Source organism: Peromyscus leucopus, chromosome 2 (assembly GCF_004664715.2).
Source record: "Peromyscus leucopus breed LL Stock chromosome 2, UCI_PerLeu_2.1, whole genome shotgun sequence".
NCBI lineage: Eukaryota > Metazoa > Chordata > Mammalia > Rodentia > Cricetidae > Peromyscus > Peromyscus leucopus.
The window spans coordinates 825570-848181 of record NC_051064.1 but is presented as its reverse complement, the minus strand read 5'-3'; positions in this window follow the sequence as shown (position 1 = coordinate 848181).

Sequence of the window (22612 nt, the reverse complement as noted above, 5' to 3'; positions counted from 1 at the left end):
TTGTTCTCTTAAGTTTGACCAGTTTGACATTCTTGACATGCTTTCCATCTTAACACTGAACAGTTTCAAACTAAATTTAAATGCAAAAGACTGTCCATTTTCAAATTAAAATTAAACAAGAAATGTTGTCCTCTGGAGTACAATCCCTTGGGGAAAGTTATGAAAACCAACACAGATGATTTTAGAGAAGTGCCACTGTTGCCCTAGCTGCATGGGAAGCTTCACACAAAAGCTCCACTAAATATCAGCCAGAACTGTTAATCCTGAGATTCAGGAGGAAAAAAAAAGTTCTATAATTTTCAGCCAAATTTGAAGGAAGCTTTAATTAAATACTGACCAGGATAGACTCTGGTCAGGTCCACTCTCAGGAATCACAATTTGATTTAGGGGCTTTTCCAGAATAAAATTGTACAGCCACTGTATTTCCATGTGGCTTGGTTATTTTCCAAGAACTATGGCTCCCAGCATTCCATAAAGTTACCTGGTCCTTGGGCAGGTAGGGCTTACAGGTTGACTTTGGCTCTTACAGAACCTAGAAGTAAATATGTAAAAACCATGGTAAAAGGTCTCAAAATACTAAACTTCAGATAGATTAGATTAGATTAGATTAGATAATGATAATCTTCATAAAATAGACTACAGTGGGTATGTCTTACAATTTTATTAATACAGTTACACTATGTGGAGTCAGTTGTAAGTTTGTGATAGCTGCTTGTCTTGGGTAGGGTTTCTATTGCTGTGAGGAGACACCAATACTACTGCAACTCTTATAAAGCAAAGATTTAATTGTGGTGGCTTGCTTACAGTTCAGTCTATTATCATCATTTAGGGGAACATGGCAGCATGCAGGCAGACATGATACTAGCTATATCTTAACATGCAGGCCACAGGAAGATGACTGACACTGGGCAGTATTCTGAGCATAAAAACCTGCTGTGACACACTTCCTCCAACAAGCCCACACCTCCTGATAGAGCCACTGCCTCTGCAATTATGCGGTCCAATTACATTCAAACTACCACATGCCACTCCCTGGCCCTCATAAGCTTGTAACAATATCATAATCCAAAATGCATTTAGTCCAACTTCAAAAGTCCCCATAGTCTATCACAGTCTCACAATATTTATTTAAAAGTCCAAAGTTCAAGGTATTTTCTGAGATTCATACAATCTCTTAACTATAATCCCCTATAAAATCAAAATCAAAAGACAGATCACATACTTCCAACATATAACAGCACAGGATATACATTACTATTCCAAAAGGTAGGGAAGGGGGCATAATGAGGAAATTCTGGATCAAAGCAAGACCAAAGACCAGCTGAGCAAACTCCAATCTCTGCATCTTCATGTCTGATGTTGAAACGCTCTTCAGATCTCCAACTCCATTCTGCTTTGCTGACTGCAACACACTTCTTTCTCTTGGGCTGGTTCCACTCCCTGTTAGCAGCTCTCTTCTGCAGGTATCCCACAACTCTGGCATCTCTCCAAGGAAATTCAGGCTCCAACTTCACAGCTTCACAAAATGGTCTCTCTACTAGGCCTCCATTCAGAGACACCCCTGAAACAAGCCTGGCCTCATTGGCTTTATTCCATAACTCCTTTTATCTATTCTTAACTCTATACCCAGAACCACGTGGCTGAAGCTGCTAAGTTCTACTGCTTGCTGAGGCTGGAACATGACTCCTCATTCAATTATATCTTCACCAGCTTTCTGTCTTTCACTGCCTAAGCTTGGCTGCCCCAAAACTTGCTCTGTAGACCATGCTGGCTTCAAACTCACAGATCTGCCAGCCTCTGCATTCTGGGTGCTAGGATTAAGGGTGTGCTCCACCACACCCAGCTCTAAGTTTTTCTTTAGTTCCTTTCCACAAGTTGGAAACTTAGCTGGGTGGGATCTTGGCATGAGATCACCACTCCCTTTATTTCTTGTCTTAGTCCACTTATCTCCTTGACCACAGGACTTAGCTCCATTATACTTCCTGGTGCTGGTTTTCTCCTCAGAATTTACATTTTATAATTCACCGTCGTTATAAATCTTCAACAGAGTTACCACTAATATCTCCACAATGGAGTCTATACTAGGCTGATAGTATATATAAGTGACCCCAAAAATTCTACCAGGGAACTCCTACAGCTGATAAACACCTTCAGTAATGTAGCAGGATACAAGATTACCTCAAAAAAATCAGTAGTCCTCCTATATACAAATGACAAACAGGCTGAGAAAGAAATCAGAGAAACATCACCCTTTACAATAGCCACAGAGTGAAATGGGGGAGGAGAGCGAGAGAGGGAGAGACAATTTTTAAAAAGAATGAATGGGATGAAAAATGCCTTCCATATATTAAGTGAGCTAAGGGTATTTAGGTGGCTAACTTAAAATGTGATGTAACTTATCAAAATTACAAAGCTTTATGTTTCTTAAATGTATGCATACGGTATTGCATGTGCATATTCACATGCACATGCATGTATGCTTGCATACAAAAAGCACATGATAGTGCATGCACATGGAGGTCAGAATTCAAAGCACAACTTACAAAGTTCTCTCCTTCTTCCATGTAAGTCTCCAGAGAGCAAATAAATGTAATAAAACACTAAAATCTTATAGAGAGGGTTTATGGTGCAAATAAAAAGCACTTGCCTAACATACAAGAAGACCATGAGTTCTACTACCAGCACCAATCAAACAAAACCATATAAAACAGGGTAAAAAAAATAGTAAAGGGAAATAGGCATAAAAGAACTATAGTAAGTATTATTTAAATAATGGAAGTGAAAGACGATACTTCATGGTGTTCTCAAGAAGATGGAGCTACTGTCCACCGTGTAACCTGAAGGTATCTGCATTCATGTGAGTGACACCATGGGTGTGATAAGACTTTTCTCTGGAATTGGCCTGAGCTAGTTCATCTTGTACTCTCATACTTAAATCTACTAATAAAGTAGAAAAATAGTGTCATAATGCTATAGGGATATGGGAATTCTCAATGGCTAAAAAATTGAGACTGTGATTCTAAGCAGAAATCTGTATCCAAAATTATCCATGGACATTGTCAATCCTACAGGAATATGAATGGGATGTCTGTGACATCTTGATTGGCAGGTTGGCTGGAGAGTGGGCAGAAAATTCTTTCTTTACTCAAACTCTTACTGGTAGGTAAAGGCTGGGTGTGTCTTTGATATCAAGAGGCCACAACAAGACATCTTCCCAGTACAATGTTTGTTTCGAGTATATATTATGATTATATAGCCATTCTGAAGGTGTCTACTTTTTCAATATTTTAGCACCTTCAATTTTTTTCCTTGGAAGGTAGAGTTGACTATTCTATCTGAGATACACAGACTTTGGCTTCAAGTAGCTCAACTGGTCTTTATCCACATTTCTGCCCAATGTAAAGTGTGTGAACTCTGAAGATGACCATGTTTCTAGGCATCTCTTGATCATCAACACCCCAGTGTGAGACCCAGAAACAGAGATCTTTTAAGTGATTATCAGTTACCTAAAGTAACATTCTATCCAAAGTAATGCTACACTGCTCTCAGCTTTTCTTACTCTGGACAGAATCAGGGGTGGTAACTTGACTTACCAAAGGCTTCAAGTTTTTCAGTTATTCTGACTTTTGCCCAAAGCAGCCAATTCACTGAACTCTTAGCTGAAGTTCCTTCTTTCTGAATTTCTCTTCTCTTTTTGTTGTTGTTGTTGTTGTTGTTTTGGTTTTTCGAGACAGGGTTTCTCTGTGTAGCTTTGTGCCTTTCCTGGAACTCTCTCTATAGCCCAGGCTGGCAGTTCCTCTCATCTACAGTATAAGCACCTTCAGGGTGATACACTTGCTGTTAGTGGTCAAATCCCCATTCAAACACATGATATCTGGGTATAAGAAGTTCTTCATAATTCCTTGGCCTTACTTCTTTTTCATTGAGTAAAACTACATTCTGTAGATGTAACCAACCGTCTTATTAAATAAGAAACACAGAAACAATGTAAAAGAGAAAGCCAAGAGGTCAGAGCTCAGAGCTAAAATCTCACCTTTCCTCCTCTGTGTCCCAGCTTCTCGAAAAAGAGAGCTATTTCCTGTCTGTAAGTCAATTTTCCAGTCATTCTGCCTTCTCATTGGTTGTAAACCCAAACACGTGACTGCCTCGTCACTGTCTGAATGTACAGCCCCCTAGGTCTTAAAGGCATATGTCTCCAATGCTGGCTGTATCTCTGAACACACAGAGATCTATGGGATTAAAGGCGTGTGCCACCACCGCCACACTCTGTCTATGGCTCTAATAGCTCTGACCCCCGGGCAACTTTATTTAGTAACATACAATCAAAATCACATTTCAGTACAATTAGAATACCACCACAACATTCATTTACTTAATAATAAACTAAGTGCTACTTCATGTACTCTGCTCAGAGTACCAATTGCATATGTCTTTATTATGGAAAATACTAAGAATCCACAGGGTATGCTCTACAAGGGATCAATAAAAGAACAAGAATTAAGTCAGTGGAAGAGATGAAGAACTATGATTTCTAGGAGTAGCTTCCAGACTTTTTTCTTAGTTACACAAAGCACAAATTTTGCCTATAAACCATGAAATACTGAAACATACATGAGAAGCCATCATTCAGCAAAGACAAGAGTTAAGTTTTCTGGATAGGTCATTTATACTTCAGTTACCATGGAGCTTAAGTCAAAGTGAAAAGAAACAGATGAATTCCATGCAAACCTTTCATCTTACCTCTTCAATAAACAAACTCCATAAATGTCTACATAGTATTTCCAGCCACTTTTATATCTAAATATTATTGGTTTAAATATTAAGGCAACTCCACGTAGTTAAAAGGGAAGTTACTTGTGGTGTAACTTACAAGTGAAGGGATAGGTAACAAAGTCTTGGAAAGGTGAAGCGCAGTCCAGCAGTGTTCTCTGGAGAACTCTGCTCGGTATACCTCTAGCATCCAGGATCCAGGAACCAAGAGAGCCAGCCCATCCGTATCTCGGGTCTTCAGGGGTCCTCTCCTGGATCCACCTTGTAGATGTGACAGTTACCGGAGCCTCAATGGAGGTGGTACTTCCAGGTCAAAGCTGGAATGGCTATCCACTACAAAACATCATATTTAAATCACTAACTAGTGTATTTAGTCTTTATCTTGACTAAATGCCTGAACCAAGAATAGAATTGTGCTGTGGATATTGCTCTATATAAATAAAACACTGATGGCCAGTGACCAGGCAGAAAGTAGGTTGCCAGGCAGGAAGTAGGTGGGACAAGGAGAGAGGAGAATTCTGGGAAGCAGAAGGCTGAGGAGGGAGACACTGCAGCCACCGCCAGGACAAGCAGCATGTAAAGACTCTGGTAAGCCACCAGCCACGTGGCAAGGTATAGATTTATAAAAATGGGTTAATTTAAGATAAAAGAACAGTTAGCAAGAAGCCTGCCACGGCCATACAGTTTATAAGTGATATAAGCGTCTGAGTGATTATTTTATAAGTGGATTGTGGGACTGCGGGCATTGGGGAACCTGGAGAGAAGCCCTCCAGCAACAGAATTGCCATAAAGCAGCATAGGGAAAACTTATAATTACATTATCAGAACAAAATTAAATGGTTTAAAAGAACAGATATGAGCGAGTAAAAGAGGCCTGTTTGAAAGACAACTAACTAACTACAATTTCTATATGACTGGGGTTTTTGTAACTAAAGACTATAAGTTAGAAAGTCCTGACGGGGAGGAACAGGCAACTGAGAATAAAGAAAGGTACTCAGAAAATCAGAGAAAACCATGATGAGGAGGAAAAGAAAATTAAATGCCAAAATACATAATTTAGAATATATACTCTAGAAATAACAGAAGGTATAACAGAGAAATTAGCATAAAGTGAGTATCTGAAATAACCGTCTACATTTCAAGAATATGCAATATTCAAAATTAAAATAATGTTGAGCAACATTAAGAATAACACTTGGAAGCTTTAAACTTGACTTGGAAATTATGCCATACTGAGACCCAACTGAAAGAAAAAAAAAATTATACTAAAAAGTACAATTTCTTATTATAATATACTTATTATAACATTGAGACTTATTATAATATTATAAGTACTATAATATTATAACAATTTTATTATATTATTATATGCATTAATATTTTAAGTATAATACTTTTTATATTAAGATAATAAAAGAAGGCAATGATATGCTGTATAATGTACTTTTCTAATTAGAATTGATAGTTCACTGAGAGTGAAAGCAAAATCAAGTACTTTTCAGATAAACAGAGGCTGGGATAGTTTAGATACAGTGACTGCATTTAAGAAAGACATACTATAGGATATATTTCAGAAAAAAAGTAATGTAAATCCAGGTGGCCAGAAGAAATGACAAAAACCAATTTTAAGTAAAATGTAGGTACATTTAAATAGTCATGCCTTGCAAAGCAGAATAATTAAAATGTAGTTGGGGACTGAGTAAAAATCAGGAGGGGTTTGAAATCCTGGCAGAACCTCCTAGCTGGTAACTGCAGACTGTCTGTTCTTCTGCCTTGTTTGGGAGGGATGAGAGACAGGTGTTCAATGTCATGCTTTTCATAGTTAACTACACATGACAGAATTGTAAAGATGGCATCTGAAAGATGCACTGAAGAATTCCCAAACCAAACAAGGAATTATACTGTGTAGCCCACCGCTCAGAGTGATTCTTACTTAGAATCTTTGTTTGCAAGACTAGGTAGGAGGTTTTCCTTGTTGTGACTACCCAGGAGCTCACAGCAGAGAGTCTAGATGGTATGGTTTCCCAGCATGCACTGTGAGATTCTCAGTGTGCTGTGTTTCCCTGGAAAGCAGAAGACACAGGAGCTAAGCAAAGTACCTACTGAGGAACTTAGTAAGGAAACATACGAAATAAATAAAGATAACTCCATTAATTCCCTCATTGAAGACCCATAAGATCCCTCCTAGAGGAAATGAACATGAAAATATTGCCCAAATCAAATGTATCAGTAAATTCAATAAATGTAAAATGGTAGATTATCACTACTTTTAAAATAGTTTTTAAATTTTGAATTAAACAAAAAATTCTGGATCTTGGGTAGTAATGAGACATTCCTAAAATATAAAGATAAAAACAAAAACAAAAACAAAAACAAAACGTAAAGTGGGAGGCATGCTCCATGACAAAGTTGAAACCTCTTTGTGACAAAGGGCTGTTGTCAAAACGTACAGAGAATTTCTGAGAACTCCACAACAGGGGAATGACAAGCCAATGAGTCAGAGGTGGAATACGTCATCAGACACGTCACCAAGGAAATTATGCCACTGGTAACTGGACATATGTAAACACATTCACATTCTATACAGTGTCAAGGAGATAAAAATCAGGATGAGATAGTATCACACACCTACCAGACATGCCAACATCTAGACCATTGACTATACCAAATGGTGGCTGAAGTGTGGAGTGCCGGGAGCTATGAGGCTGCCAACAACCATATCACCAGTCAGTTTGGTGGTCTCTCAAACACACTCTCATCACATGAGCTCACAACCACTACTGTTGTGTTTATTTCTTCCTTTCTTTTTTCTTTCTTTATCTCTTTTTTACTTAGGAGGAGGTATAAACAAGTCTATACTAATATCTGCAGGTAGATATTAATTACATATTTTTATTCAACATTGTCCAAACTCAGAAGCAGCCAAGGTATTTTAAAAGGTATTTAGAACAGTGACTAAAATGTACACCTCCTCATTTGAGCCCACAATGTCAACTAAAAGCATAATCAAAGCTTTCTGTCTTTCTGTGTGTGTCTGCTTTACTTCAGGCCAAAACTTGCTTAGCTTTTCACATAGATATGTTAACTGTCTAAACACTGATGATACCTAATCTGTCTTGTCTTTCTTCTATCTGATTACAAACTAAAGAAGAAATATGTAAACACAATAAGATGAAAGTAAGAAAAGGGAAAAACACAAAACATTTTGACAAAAAAGCACATAAATACTGTAAAAATTATACACACACACAAATATATATGTGTTTAGAAAGAAAGCAATGATCAGGAGATACTGGTCCCCTCTGATTGACACTTCTATGTCTGGGAAGGAGAGTAGTGTGTCATAGCTTAAGTCTGATATAGCTCCTCTCTAGTCCCACTGACTTCACACTGGCTGGTGCAGTGTGCTGGCTGGGGACCAGCATTTTAGACTTCTTTGTGGGTGTTAGGGCTGCTTTTAACCATAGAAGCTTCTCTCCTGTCTGTGGGAGTTACTGATGATCCCAATGAGCTTTTCAGCCTGTGAGCTTGGGCAGTGCCAACTCCTGAGGTTCCCCAGTTTTTGAGCCCTGCTGCACCAAACTTCCAAAACTGGGGGCAGGGTGGGGATGGAGTGTCTCAGGAGACTAATGCATAGTGGGTCCTATCCTTGACAGGAAGACATGAGGCCTCTAACCTATTGGCTTCTGTATTTTACATTCTGTCCAACCTGAAGTGGCAAGGAGGCTGTGAAATCAAGTGATCTGCAGGGCTTAGAATGTGATTCCTTGACCTACCTGGCATATTGGACAGCAGAGGAGATGGAGAAATCTGCAGGCTACCTGGTCATGTCAGGACTGGCAATCATGCACAGATCCAGAACTCATTCTTCAGCAGGGACTAGTGTCACTGATTGTACAAGCTCCCTTGGCAGCCCGAGTGTAGTTGGACCTTTTTGTTGGAACGTCAGCTCCTCAGTAATGACACGGAGACTTATTAATTATGAAAGCTTGGTTGATAGCTTAGGCTTGTTTCTAACTAGCTCTTACAACTTACATTAACCCATTTTAATTAATTTACTTTCTGCCTCGTGGCTTTATTACCTCATCTCCATATTGCCCATCCTGCTTGCTCTACTTCTCTTGGCAACTCCCCTTTTCTTCTTCCCAGCATCCTGTGTGCCTGGAAATCCTACCTAGCTATTGACCATTCATCTTTTTATTACACTAATCAGAGTTTACACATCTACACACAGTGTAAAGGAATATTCTACAACACCCAAGTTCCTTGAAGTTTAGTTGAGGCAGGCATCTGAGCCTTCCTCTGTGCATCATTGAATCTTATGGCCATCTCTTCCCAGATCCTATGGCAGGGTGTCCCCAGGATCCTGGACTTGTTATAGTCTCTGATTACAAGTCAAGAGTTGCTCAGTTTAAAACACAGGCTTTTCCTTAAGACTGCCCCAAGCTTAGCTCCAGAGATAGCGAGAGCCATGTGGCTGATTTCCTTCTACATTGCAGGCTTGCGGTGCAGGAGGCATCAATGAATGCCAAGTACCCATGCTGGATTTAAACTGTGGATTTAGAGCTGTAGGTTACCCTGCTTTTAGGACCATGAGTCTGTAGTTACCAGGCCCCCTGGCTTGCCTTGTGGTTGCAGCTTTAGCTCCTCAGTTCCATGAGCCAGGGTTGTAGCTATTGGCTGTTTATATCTTCTCCAAGTGCTCTTCTGTTTCTCTGAGCTTTCTGACTGATCAGCTCTCAGTCTCTCTCTCTCTCTCTCTCTCTCTCTCTCTCTCTCTCTCTCTCTCTCTCTCAGGAATAAAATCTCTCTTTTCTACTTTGGATTTTCTCATTCATGGAGTCATATGCTGCAAACTTCTAGTCCACCATCTTGCCTGGGAATCCAAAGATTTACTACATTTGATGCAAATAAAAACTTGCTAGATTGCTGTGGCTGTACTAATCATGAAACTTGAATTGCTTTTCCAGATTCCAAACCCTGTCTGTATTTTTGTCTTAGGTCCTCATTATCTTCTTAGACAACGCTGTTGCATCGCCCTGAGCAGCAGCATTCTTGCCCGCTCTCTCCCTTCCTTCCTATCTATCCCCTTCTCTCTTCCTTGCCGAGCAGCTTCAGTCGAAGAATTTCCTCCAAACATACAGACAACAGTAGTCAAATCACCGAAGTTGATCTTAAGATCTCTTCTTGTTTCATTTACTCTTAGTAAATTCACTTTGAGAAAATTTGTATATGTGCACAGGATTGTCTCTCATAGGCACAAGTGCACAGAATATTGATGCCTGTATCTTCAATAGTGAAAAGTCTGAAACAATCTAAATGCCTTCTATCCAAAGAAAGGATTAAGTTATGATACATTCCAACAATAAGACAATGAACAAAAATCCAAGTCAATGAACCACAGGCCCATGTCAAAAGAGATAGATCTCAAAAATATTTTTAACTCACCCAAAATGTGTTACATACTACAATTATACCATTTATTTAAAGCTAAAAAATAAGAAAATACTCCTATTTAAGGAAATAAATGTGCAATATAGCTAAAACATTCATGAGAATGATAAATGCCAAATCAGGAGTAGTGTCTGTTTCTGAATCAGGAGAGTGGACTATAGAGCTGGGAAAATGTGTGTGTGCATCACCTAACTGTGTCTGATACAGCACAGAGAAAGGGTGTATGGCACTAAACTGTGACTAGCATGATTATTTATTTTACATTTTAAAATGATGTAAATGAAGTCAATTGCAAACTTTGATAAAGCTGGCCAGGATGATAATTAAAATGTATCATCTTTTTTGGATACACTTGAAATACCTCACTAAAATATATTGTCCATTTACTGATATATCAACATCTAGAAACAAAGACAAGGGCCAATCTTGCCTCCCACACACCTTCTACTGATATGTGGCTCAATTTCCTTTGAGTGAGTTGATAAGAAGAGCACCTGCCTAACAAGGTTAGTTGCCACAAGGACAGAAAATGAAGCAACACATTTAAAGAACTTAAAATTTTACTTCATTTTATGAGCCCATGTAGCTTGTCTACTGTGTCTGGCTTCTTCGTCAACCACATTGCTACACATGCATTTACAGATGTGACTAACATTTGCAACCAACAGAATTCAAGTAAAGCAGAGGATCTTCCATAATGGAGCCAGCTGTGTCCAATAAATTAAAATCTGAGCCGGGCAGTGGTGACGCATGCCTTTAATCCCAGCAGGAGACAGAGCCAGGCAAATCTCTGTGAGTTTGAGGCCAGCCTGGGCTACAGAGCAAGTTCCAGGAAAGGAGCAAAGCTACACAGAGAAGCCCTGTCTCGAAAAAACAAAATAAATAAATAAATAAATAAATAAATAAATAAATAAATAAATAAATAAAAATCCTAAGAAGAAAGACTGAAATTTCCCAAAGAAGAAATTAAGGGCATGGAGATATGACTCAATTGGTAAAGTGCCAGTCTGGCATGTTCGACCACCAAAGGATCCAAGTTCAATTTCCAGTCCCACAAATCCCCAAAGTTGTCCAGAAATCTTGCCTGAGCTGTTTGCCTCCTGGATAACTGTACAGATTTCAGATCCCACTGACCTACAGTTATGCGGGCAATTACTTAATTGTTTTCTCTCATAGATGTCTCACAAGTGTGTGTGTGTGTGTGTGTGTGTGTGTGTGTGTGTGTGTGCATGATAGCATGTACTTAGACATGTGTGTATTTAGACACATATAAATATTTCTGTGGTTCTACCTTACTGTACAACCTTGATTAACAAGCAGCTTCGAAAGACAGATGCTCTGTTCTCTTTCTGGCCCCTAAAAGCCCAGCATGATAGGGAACATGAGTCTCTATAAGTACTTTAGTGACACTCATTTTTTTATGCTTTTGTTTTTTATTTATGTGATGTGACCATTACTTTGTTGTATGTATAAGATGATCACTATGAAAACATATATATATATACACACAAATAACATCATATAGACTGAGCAGGTTGTAGTTAAGAATACACACCATGTACTAAACAACAGTTAGTGAAAAAGAGACAATGAATTTGGAAGAGAACAAGGAAGGGTATGTGAGAGGGTTTGGAGGGAGAAAAGGGAAGGAGAAAAAGAAGAAAAAGAAGGAAATCTCAAAAGTTAAAGGCAATAATTTAAAAGTTCCTGTGCTTTTAAAAATATTTAAAATCAAATATTCTACATAATATATGTTTTCTATGTGGAGAATTTTAAATTTTATCTTGGGCCATTTTACTTAAGCTATAAGAGACACTTTAAAAACTAAATTACTGTGTCAGCCGCATAAATCACATTTTGTACAAAAGCACTAATGTAAACAAAGCTGAACCGTACGGCCACTAGAGGGCGTGCAACATCTGCTACATTTTCTTTTTTTTAAAAAAAGGTATAGGAAAGTAGCTATAGTTGAAACCAATGAATAAAACCAAGAATGATTCCTCACCTATAAGTCAGTGACTATAATTGAAACAGATATTTAAGATTAACTTAAAAAAGAGTATATATTTGAAAATTAAATTGTCAAACAGTTTTAAATATTCACATTATGTCTGAACACCAGCTGTTTTCATATAAATGAGTGTGGAGTGTGTGCTTGTGTGCATTCACGTTCGCGCATGTGGGTTTAGGTAGGAGTGGGCACATGGTTGTAGAAGCCTGTGGGTGACGTTGCTGCATTTCGTTCCCCATCTTATATGTTGAGGTGGGGTTTCAAGCTGAACCCTGAGCTCATCTTTCAACTAGCTTAGCTAGCAAGCTTGTTCCAGGGATTCCCTGTGTCTGCCTCCTTCTTGGGTTTAGACACCTAACTTGCTTTTTTGTGGGTTATGGGGGTCCAAACTCCCGTGCTATGCGTTAACTGGCTGCAATAACAGATTCTCCTCTGTGTGTCAGTGCAGATAGATATGAATAATAAGGAAAGGAGTAGAGCTGGATTTCAGTTTTTATAAACGTGAACTACACTTATTTCTTTTTGAATGCTAACACATTTATTGACTTTTGTTTAAAAATTTTGCTTTTTGTTATTAGTGGATGGATGTGCCTCTGTGTGTGATGGGTGGGTGGGTGTGTCCGTGCAAGAGTCCATATAACTTTGTGGAGTCGATTCTCTCGTAGTCACAGAATTGTCCAGTGATTTTCACAAAGCCAGTTCCTGGAAAACTATAGTCATAGTTGAACATAAACAACTGTGAAATTGTACTCAGGTCAAATTCCTCTTATTTTTTTTTCACCACTTTCTCAGATTAAGGACAACGTGCTTGAATGTTTGGGCACTGAATGGCTCACAGTCCCCACAGGAGCTTAGTGTTAGCGTCTTAGGTTACTGCGGTGAGACTTTGAACGGTACTAGGAACCCAGTTGTTTGAGTTTCTCTCTTCCTGGCTCATGCGGAGAGAATTTTCACCCAATATCTTTGTCCTGGAGCATCTTCACTAGGAACTCAAACCAAGGAGGACTGTCACACATGAACACAGAACCTCCTCACTGTGAACTAAATAAGCCTTTTCTGTTTGTAAGTTAACTCCTTCAAAATGTCACAGCCACATACAACACTGACCAATATACTGGTGTAGGGCAGAGAGCATATGTAATATATTCAGAAGTCTTGACTTTGAGTCCTTGTTTTTCTACTTAATAGTCATGGGACACTTAGAAATTTTCGAACTGCTTCTGGAATGGAGAAAATAATATTATTTTCCTTTCCAAAGATGATATCAGGGGTAGTTTGCAATATGAATATAATAAAAAAAGTTGCACTCTAAAGTTATTTAATACATATCTATTGCTGCTTTAACAAACTACCATCAGTTTGGGGGCTGAAGAGAATACATAGTTGTTATATCATGGTTCTGAAAATCTTAAGTCTAAAAATGATTTCAATAGGCAGAAATAAGATGTGGGTAAGCATGCCTCACTGTCTGTGGGCTCTGGGGAACCCATTTTCTTGCTTTTTATGCCTTTCCAAGGCTTCTCACATAGCTCAGCTAGTGGACCTTGTCCATTTTCAAATCCAGCCAATGGCAAGTTCAATAATTTCCACATCTCATTACCCCAACACTGATTCTTCCACATTTCTCCGCAGCATTTGAATAACCTCTGTATTAAGATTATTGGATGATTTTAAATTATTAGAATAATATTTGTTTTAATATTAGCTTAACCTTAATTATACCTGTCACTTTAATGTCCATGTACTACATAAGTAATATATTCACAGACCCCAGGCATGCATCTCTGGACATGCTTTTGGTAATGGAATCATTGTATTGACCATGTTTACCACAAGGCTCTAAATATTTGATTATGTCACACAGAATCTCATCGATCCAATTTGAACCTTCCCCCAAAGTCTCAATTATATCATCAATTCAAAGTTAAATAGTTCATTCAAATGTCATCACCCAGAAGCCCCAAAACTTATTGTCTCAATCATCCTGATTAGGTGTGGACCAACTCTGGACGTTGATTCTTAGCACTCTGGAGACAGAGGCCAGTGGATTATAGGCCAGCTTGATGTACACAGCACATTACAGCCCAGGAAGCCATATATAGTTAGACTCTGTCTGAAAATAAAGAAGCACACAAATAAATAAATAAACACAAAATAAAAAAAAAGAAACAAAAGATGAAAGTGTTAAGAGGGAGCAGCCCCACACAGATGCCCACACTATGGAGTTGTAAGAACTGAGTAACCAACAAGATTGCTTGCTACCCCGCACATTGCAGTGTGGGATTTCATTCCCACTTGTCACAGATGGCGCACTTCCTCCCTGTGATGTAGGTCTTTATCTACTTGCCTAAAGCAAATATCATGGTATTTCTAGAAGCAGTTACCCCCTCTAAGGCTGAGTTAATCACCTCCTTCTACAGACTCTAAAAGTTTTATTTTTTTAAACCTCCATTCTGTGGGGTGGATATAATTTTCTGTTGTAGTTCTTGTCCAGCAACCTGTAAGGTGAACCAGTTGCTGCCTCACGTTATGGAGTTGAGTAGTCTGAGGAAATTTCTTCCTTATAGTGGATAGTCTCACAGACTCCCGTATGCAAGAATTGGTATTATCAGCCATACTCTCTTCAAAATCTTCCCCTCTGCTGTCACTCCTGGCTTTTAGATCTTCTTAGTCCCGCACCCCCCACCCTTTGCATACACTGTCACTGTCCCTATGAGATTAGCTCTGTCAGACTAGCGTCGTGGAGGAGAGATAGCAAAACAGAATCCTGTAGTTTAATGGCAATTTCTCAACTGACACATTAGTAACAAAGCTCATTTACTCAATCATTTGTCCTTCGACTTAAGATGCTGGTTTACTGAGACATTTTATATTAGTATGCTTTGGGCATTACTGAGGCTTGAAATAGGGCCCTGTGCATGGTGGACAAGCACTTTACCAGGGAGCTGTATCCTAGGACCTTTTTACTTTTTGATTTGACATAAGGTCTCACTAACTTGCTGGGGCCACCCTTGAACTCACTGTGTAGTCCAAGTAGCCCTTCAGCTGAAATTCATCTGCCCCAAACTCCCCAAGCACTGTAATTACAGGCTTATGCCAACATGCCTGGCTGGAGATGTATTTTTTTTAAGAGGTTTTAAAAGTTTTGTCCTAATTCCCTCAACATCTTACCTCAGTCTTTTTACAAATATATAAATTGGCTGGAAAATTGTTTAGTTTTCTGGACTTTCTATAGAGATTTATGTCTCAGAAATCCATAGATTCCAGCTTTATTTCCCAGGGCAACTTCACCCGAAATATTTGGCAAAGAGCATCCCACCGAACAGTGTGTGTGTGTGTGTGTGTGTGTGTTCACCTTTGTGGGTACAGGTGGAGGCCATAGGTTCAGAGTTACCCACTGAGCCTAAAGCTTACCATTCCAAGTAGACTGGCTAGCTAGCAAGCCCCCAGGATCTATCAGCACTAGGATGCTAGGTGGTTAGTGCTGTGCCTAGATCTTACACGCATGTGGAGATCTAAACTGAGGCTGCATTTACTTGCATCACAAGCACCTTACCCATTGATCCATTTTCCCAGCCCCTAGACTGTTGAGTCCTTCTAAGTCAGTGCCAGGTGAAACAGAGATTGGGTCTGGTCACCTGCTCTCAGCATCCACAGGTCCCTCTTCGCACGGTAACACTATAACCACGAACTCTTAATTAACTGTCTTCCATGATTTTACTCATATTGAGAATATATCTTACTTTATTTCCAAATGAAACTTATACTTATGTTTGGTGTTTTGATTTAGGGAAAAAGAAAAAAAATGTTCTAAAGTGTTAAGAAAGAACATTTATTCACTAAAAGATTCGCTGTTGGAATTGGCTGGGAAAGGAGATCCTCTAGTCATTGACTGTGGTCTCAGCATCAGCTGCGCTCCAGATTCTTGTGGTCCTTATTTATCCTCTTCAAGGCAGATAATATGATGGTTTTAAGTAGTTCTTTAAAATGTCTGCATGGGCTGGGTGACCTTACATTCTGGAGGCAGAGGCAGGCAATTATGAGTCTGTGGCTAGTCTGCCAGGCACAATGTGCTCGAGGCCATCCAATCCCACATAGTAAGATATTGCAATTAAAAATTTCTGTAAAATGTCTTTATGAGTATTATGAGCAACAAATTTTAGAACAGTCTATCCCATATTATGAAGAATTGTCATAAAAAGCAAGCATGATAGTTGGGGCGCATTCAAGTGAAATAGCTATTGATTCTATCAAATTATGGAGAAAATAAAACTATGTAATATTAAAACAACCACAGCAAAGAAGAGTTCATTAAAACCTTTTTCTAATAGTCACTTCTCAATATGTTGTTTTTCTAGAAAATCCTTGTAAAATAATCCATTATAAAAATGAAAACCATTTTGCTTTTTAAACATTTAATTATAAATATTATTATTAATATTAGTGTGTGAGAGGATGCTCATGGTACAGCACCTCTGCAGATAACAGACAACAACTTTGGGGAAGTCATGCTCACCTTCCATCATTTTGAGTCCTAGTCTCTCTTGTTGCTGCTGCATGGCATGTTCCAGGCTGGCTGCTCTAAGAGCCTCTGGGCAGGTCTCCTGGTTCACCCTCCCATCTCTCTGTGGAAGAAGTTTTAAGATTGCAGGTGAGCACTTCTGTGTTCTTTACAGGATCGAAGTCAAGCGTGAGTGAGGCTTGCACAGTAAGCACGTTTACTTGCTGATCCATCTCCCTGACTATTTAACACTTAAATAGGCTTTCTTCCATGTGGTCTTAACACCTATAGATACAGCAGATAAATATTAATGACTAGAAAGTTGGTTGTGCTTTTCTCTTTGCGCTTGGTTTGAGACACGATAGACAAGGTCTTGCAGTTAATAGGCTATTTAGAGGGAACAATTTGTGAGCTGATCGATTTAGATAAAGACGATTTAAATTAAAATCTAGAAATAAAAATAAAATCTCTAAAATGAGAAGCACACTAGCTGCTGTTAGTAGTAGATGAGAATTTACAGAAAAAACATCCTGTAGAATTAAGACAGGTAGCAGCAGAAATCAGCTAAAATGAAATACTGGGAAACAAGACCAAAAAAGTGGATAGCATTGTAAACACCCAGTGCAGTTAAACGTTAGTGCAACTGAGAGTTTAAGGAGAGCCAAAAAGAGAGAACAGAAGCAACACTTGAAGGAATAATCTCCAAACTAGATCCCAATCTGGAATTTAATAAAGGAACATCAGAAATGGTGGCCCATGTTCAGTGGAGGTTTTCTTAGTAAAATAAGTCTTTTAAACAATTACTAACTTGACAGAAAAAGTAAAAACCTAGTTTTTTTTTTAAATTTGTAATATGCAGAAATAAATTAAAAATAGCTCACAGGTGGGTAGAGAGATGAAAATAAGCTGTTGGGATTTTTAGAGTCTATATGAAGTAGTAATACATGTAAGGCACAATGTAAAATGTGAAGACACTGCAGGTGCTAAAATAAACACTGTTTGGGGAAGTGTTTATTCATTATAAACAAATAATTATTTATTGTTAAGATATCAATAAATAAAATAGAATGATTAAAATATTCATTTAAGAAGATAGAAAATCTGCTCAAAATCTCAGGACTGGGGAAGACATAGGCCCTAAGGTGGAATCTACTATTGTTGTTTTACTAAATGTGATGCTGCGGATTCCTAAGTATTTATGTTTCTATCTGTAGACCCAGGCTGCTTTAATTAACCCTGGCCAGGAAGCTTCACATTTGCAGTCAGTAGCAGCCAATGCAGAGACGTAAGACTGGTCAAAGTGCTGAGAACAAGACTTAGGGCTCAGCCCTAAATGCGACATATTAAATAATGTTTCCACACTCATCAAAAGTTAAGGAAACATAAAGGCTAGTCCACTCACAAAACTATAAGTGGTTACAAGCCAGACAGAATTCCAGCAGAGATGGCTGAGGAACTCAGAGGGCCCATCTATCACTCAGGTGCTATTGGCAAGTGATATCTGTTAGGGGAGGGAGGCAATTCTTTGGAGGTATGGTCATGCTCTGGTGGATGGTACCACACCTCTTCACATATGGGAAGCAATAAATATACTTAGTGGCTTATTAAATTGAAAAATAATGAAAAGGTAATGAAATTGAGAGGGGATATGTGGAAGGAATATCAGAGGGAAGGTGGAGAGGGTTCTGGGGGTGGATATGACTGTATTCACATACACACACACACATACACATATATAGTTGTATACATACCTATGTATAAAATTCTAAATGAATAAATTAATTAAAGGTAAAAAAATAATGGACAGTAAACAGCAGAATACACAGAAAAGAAGTATCTACATTGAAACCACATTATTAATAACATCAATTAATACCTTAGTTAAAAGTTGGAGAGTGTTAGAATGAGTGGAAACTACAATTTCCTCTCACTGATATGTGGTTTATGACCCAGTGTAGTTTATACTTTTAAGTGTTTCATGTGCATTTGAAACTTTCCACATGTACTGATTTTAATATTTTTATATACATATTATCTTTTCTTATAAGGATATATATATATACATATATATGTATGAAAAGATATATTATACTAGCCTTAGTCAAAATAAAGGTGGAGTGGATAAATAAATAACAGAAAAATCAAGATTCCAAGGAAAACAATTTAGCATCAATAAAGTAATTTATATGATAACTAGTTATTTTTTTTAGAAAACTTGTAGTAGTATTTATTAAATTCTAAAAAAAATAGTGTTTTATTGTCACTTTCTTGTAGCTTACTTTATATAAATCAAGAGGACATAATAAGTCTACATATTAGCATTTCAGTATATGAGAGAAAAACTGACCAAACATGAAGAAATAGAACAGAAAACATTATTTTTAATATCCTTATAGTAAATGATAATGTCTTAGTTAGGGTTTCCATTGCTGTGAAGAGACATCATGACCATGGCAACTACTATAAAAGAGACTATTTATTTGAGGTGGAGGCTTGCAGTTTCAGAGGTTTAGTTCATTATCATCATGTCAGGGAGTAGTACGGCTAGAATCATGGTGACTTGCAGACAGATATGCTACTGAAGAAGGAGCTGAGGATTATATATCTTTATCCAAAGACAACAGGAAATGTACAAAGATGATGGGCATGGCTAGAGCATATATGAGCTTGCCTCCACCATGACACATGTCCTCCAAAAAAAGCCACACTTCCTCCAACAAGGCTGCACCTCCTGATAGTCCCACTCTCCTTAGGGGCCATTTTCTTTCAAACTACCACAATATATATGTAAAAATTAAAATCAGTACATGTAGAAAATTTCAAAGCAGACAAAACACTTAATATAATCTACACTGAGTTATAAACCAGATATCAATGTGTGAAAGCATTAATACCATGTGAATCAAATCATTTAGCCACAATGGAAACAGAAAATGTATAATGAACATTTCCTGGTGTAGAATCTAGATGATGTTTTATACATATGAACCAATGTAGTGAGGCAAGAACCCTATCAGTGGTTGAAAGGAAGAACTACAGAACTATAAATTTCTTTGCTTATATACAGCACAGTGCTCTATAAAATCATAAGTAACCCCAGGAAAGCCTTTAAGCATTTATGTGTGTTTTTTAGAGCTAGGTATGTTTTCATGTTTAAACAGATATATTTTAAATAGATAGGTGGTCTTCAAACACTTCAGAGAACTAGAGAATATGGCATTTAAGATGTTTTAATAATATAAGGCAACACCAATCTACTTCAAAATAAAGAAAAAAAAGATGATGGGAATAAAAGAACATATGAAGTTTGCTTTCTATAGGGCAAAGCTAGCCACTGGGCAAGAAACTGCCCTTGCCTCAACTGCTGACAGTATGCTGTACAAACTGGACAAGTAGGACACAAAAGAAGGTGACTACTGAACTTTGCCAAGAAAAAGTAGGATGATCCTTCAAAATTCCTGCTTCACAGACAAGTCTGTTAGATATTCTAGGCTGCCACGCCTGCATGGCAATTGAGCCCAAAATCTGGTGGGGGAAGTCGGGATGAACACAGCACACACCAGTCAAGTTGCAAGCATCAGGAGGCTTTTATTCTTTCTTCTCCATCTTATATACCCTTTCAGGAGGAACAAACAGAATTGTTTACCAAGCACCCAGGGTCAAGGAAAGGCCAGCATGCCCCAGGAAGCCACAGCTACTAAACCACGAGATGTACCGATCTGCAAAACATCCGCAGAACAGCCTGACCTCAGTGCACTCAGAACAGGGGAGGTGGGGGCAATCTTAGAGGGGTCAGAGTCATTCTAATCCCAACTCTAGGTCTATGGGTTAATGACAGATGCCCCAACATTGCAGGGGGGCTTTGTGTGACTGACTGTCCAGGCAGCCAGCTGTTTCTGTAATTTCTATAGCTTTGGAAGTTGCTTGCTCTGCACTTCCTGTTTACTCAGGTAATATTATATCACTTTTCAGGTCTCTGATGGGTTGAAGAATAGCTAGTTATAGTTTCACAGTTTTCCTTGTTATCAGATTCAGAAAAAAAAACTTACATAAGATGTAAAATTAATAAGGTTAAGAAACATAAAAGTTCAAGTTGTTTATCTAAGAAGATGTTGTAAGGTATAAAAAGATATTTTTAGGATGGTAAATACAAGTTATGATAGAAAATGGCTTAGGTATAAAACTTTGGACTCCCTTAGATAGGATAGATAATATAGTACTTTCTTCTAATTTGCCAAGTACATATGGACTGGACATTGTGAATATAATTCTTACCTGATAATTGTCCTTCTTGTACACAGTTTTCTTATGCTAGAGTTTAAACCTTTCCTTCTTATTTAGTCAATACCTGATAAATGTTCTTATTATATATCATCTTACTGTGTTAGAGTTAAAAGCCATTCCTTTTTATTTAGACAAAAGGGAGAGGTGCTATTGGAATTTTGATAGCACTGTGACTCTCCAAGACTGTGAAGTAAACTTTACCTTGAATCAGGGGGTGGAGTTAGCAACTAGTTGAGTAGAACTGGCCATAAAGGAGCCAGCAATTTTGATAGAAAAGTTACAGGAAGGAAAGGCAGAGACTTGAGTTTGGTGTTTTCCTTTTGGTTTTGGGATGAGTGAAGAGACATATCTCTTCCTGGGCTTCTGGCCAAAAGCAACATAAGTAGGTTGCTTCTCAGATTCTCTGATCTAGCAGGTTTTCACCCCCACATCTGACTTCTCTCTTTGTTGATAAATAAAATGATAGAGACTTAGTTTAAACCTACATTTTGCAGCTTTGACAGGGCTGGGCTGTAGAACCTTAAGGTCCTCCAGGCTGTGGCCTGAAAGGCTGGCAGGGTGATGACTGCAGAACTATGGGACTGCAGATAATAGTTCAAATATCGGTAGATTCATATGCAGTCACTGAGCTGATAGAAAAACATCAAGGCCAGTCAAAACTCATGCATGAAGTATGGTAGGAAATCTTAATACCATTCGTAGCTGAGGAAATATTGGCAGTTGATAGCTGCTGGGTGTAAGGATTATGTCCTTAAATATGTCACCAGCCTGGGACGGTGTCCAAGCCTAAAAAGCGGGCATGCCCTCTGTGCGTTCTCTTTTCTGCACTCTCTCCTTCTGTACTCCCCGCTCCTCCATGAGGCGCTCTCTCTCTCTCTCTCTCTCTCTCTCTCTCTCTCTCTCTCTCTCTCTCTCTCTCTTCTCTCCCTCCCTCTTTCTCCCAATAAAGCTCTAGAAAGGTAACCATGGCTTGTGATTTTTTTCACCAACCAGCACTCTCCTCGGTCGGCATGGCTGCCATGGGTGTAGGCCAGCCACAAGCACTGCAGCTTAAGCAGCACTGGGGAGGATATGAACATTAGTGAATGGCCCAGGCTCCAGTTGACAACACTACACTCATGCAATATGGACAACACTAACTGGACTTGGTGGATTATTACAAAAGGAGGAGTAGAAGGAGATGAAGCAGCAGGAGATAAAGTTGAATTTGGGAGGTAGATATTAAGGAAAAGGTCTGAGGGGTAGATGTATTCATAGATCATTATAAACATGTACAACTTCTCACAGAATAAAAACACTAAAATAGCCTTCCCAAGGACTAGCTGTCATAATATTGGAGGTTGTTATGCAAGTCTCCAAAGGAGAGAAGCAATCAATAGTCCTTCCAGCTGTGACGCCTATGAACCACAACAGCAACCAACATGGAGCACTAACCCTCATGATGCAACAGAGGCACTGATATCCTGACAGTAACCAGTAGCTGTCTAGTTGTACTTAACGACCACTCAACAGGAAGGAGTTCATTCCTCCTTGGGTAGGTGACTGGAAACTTACCCAATAACCAAGGCTTGTGGTTTCATGGATCTAAGAGG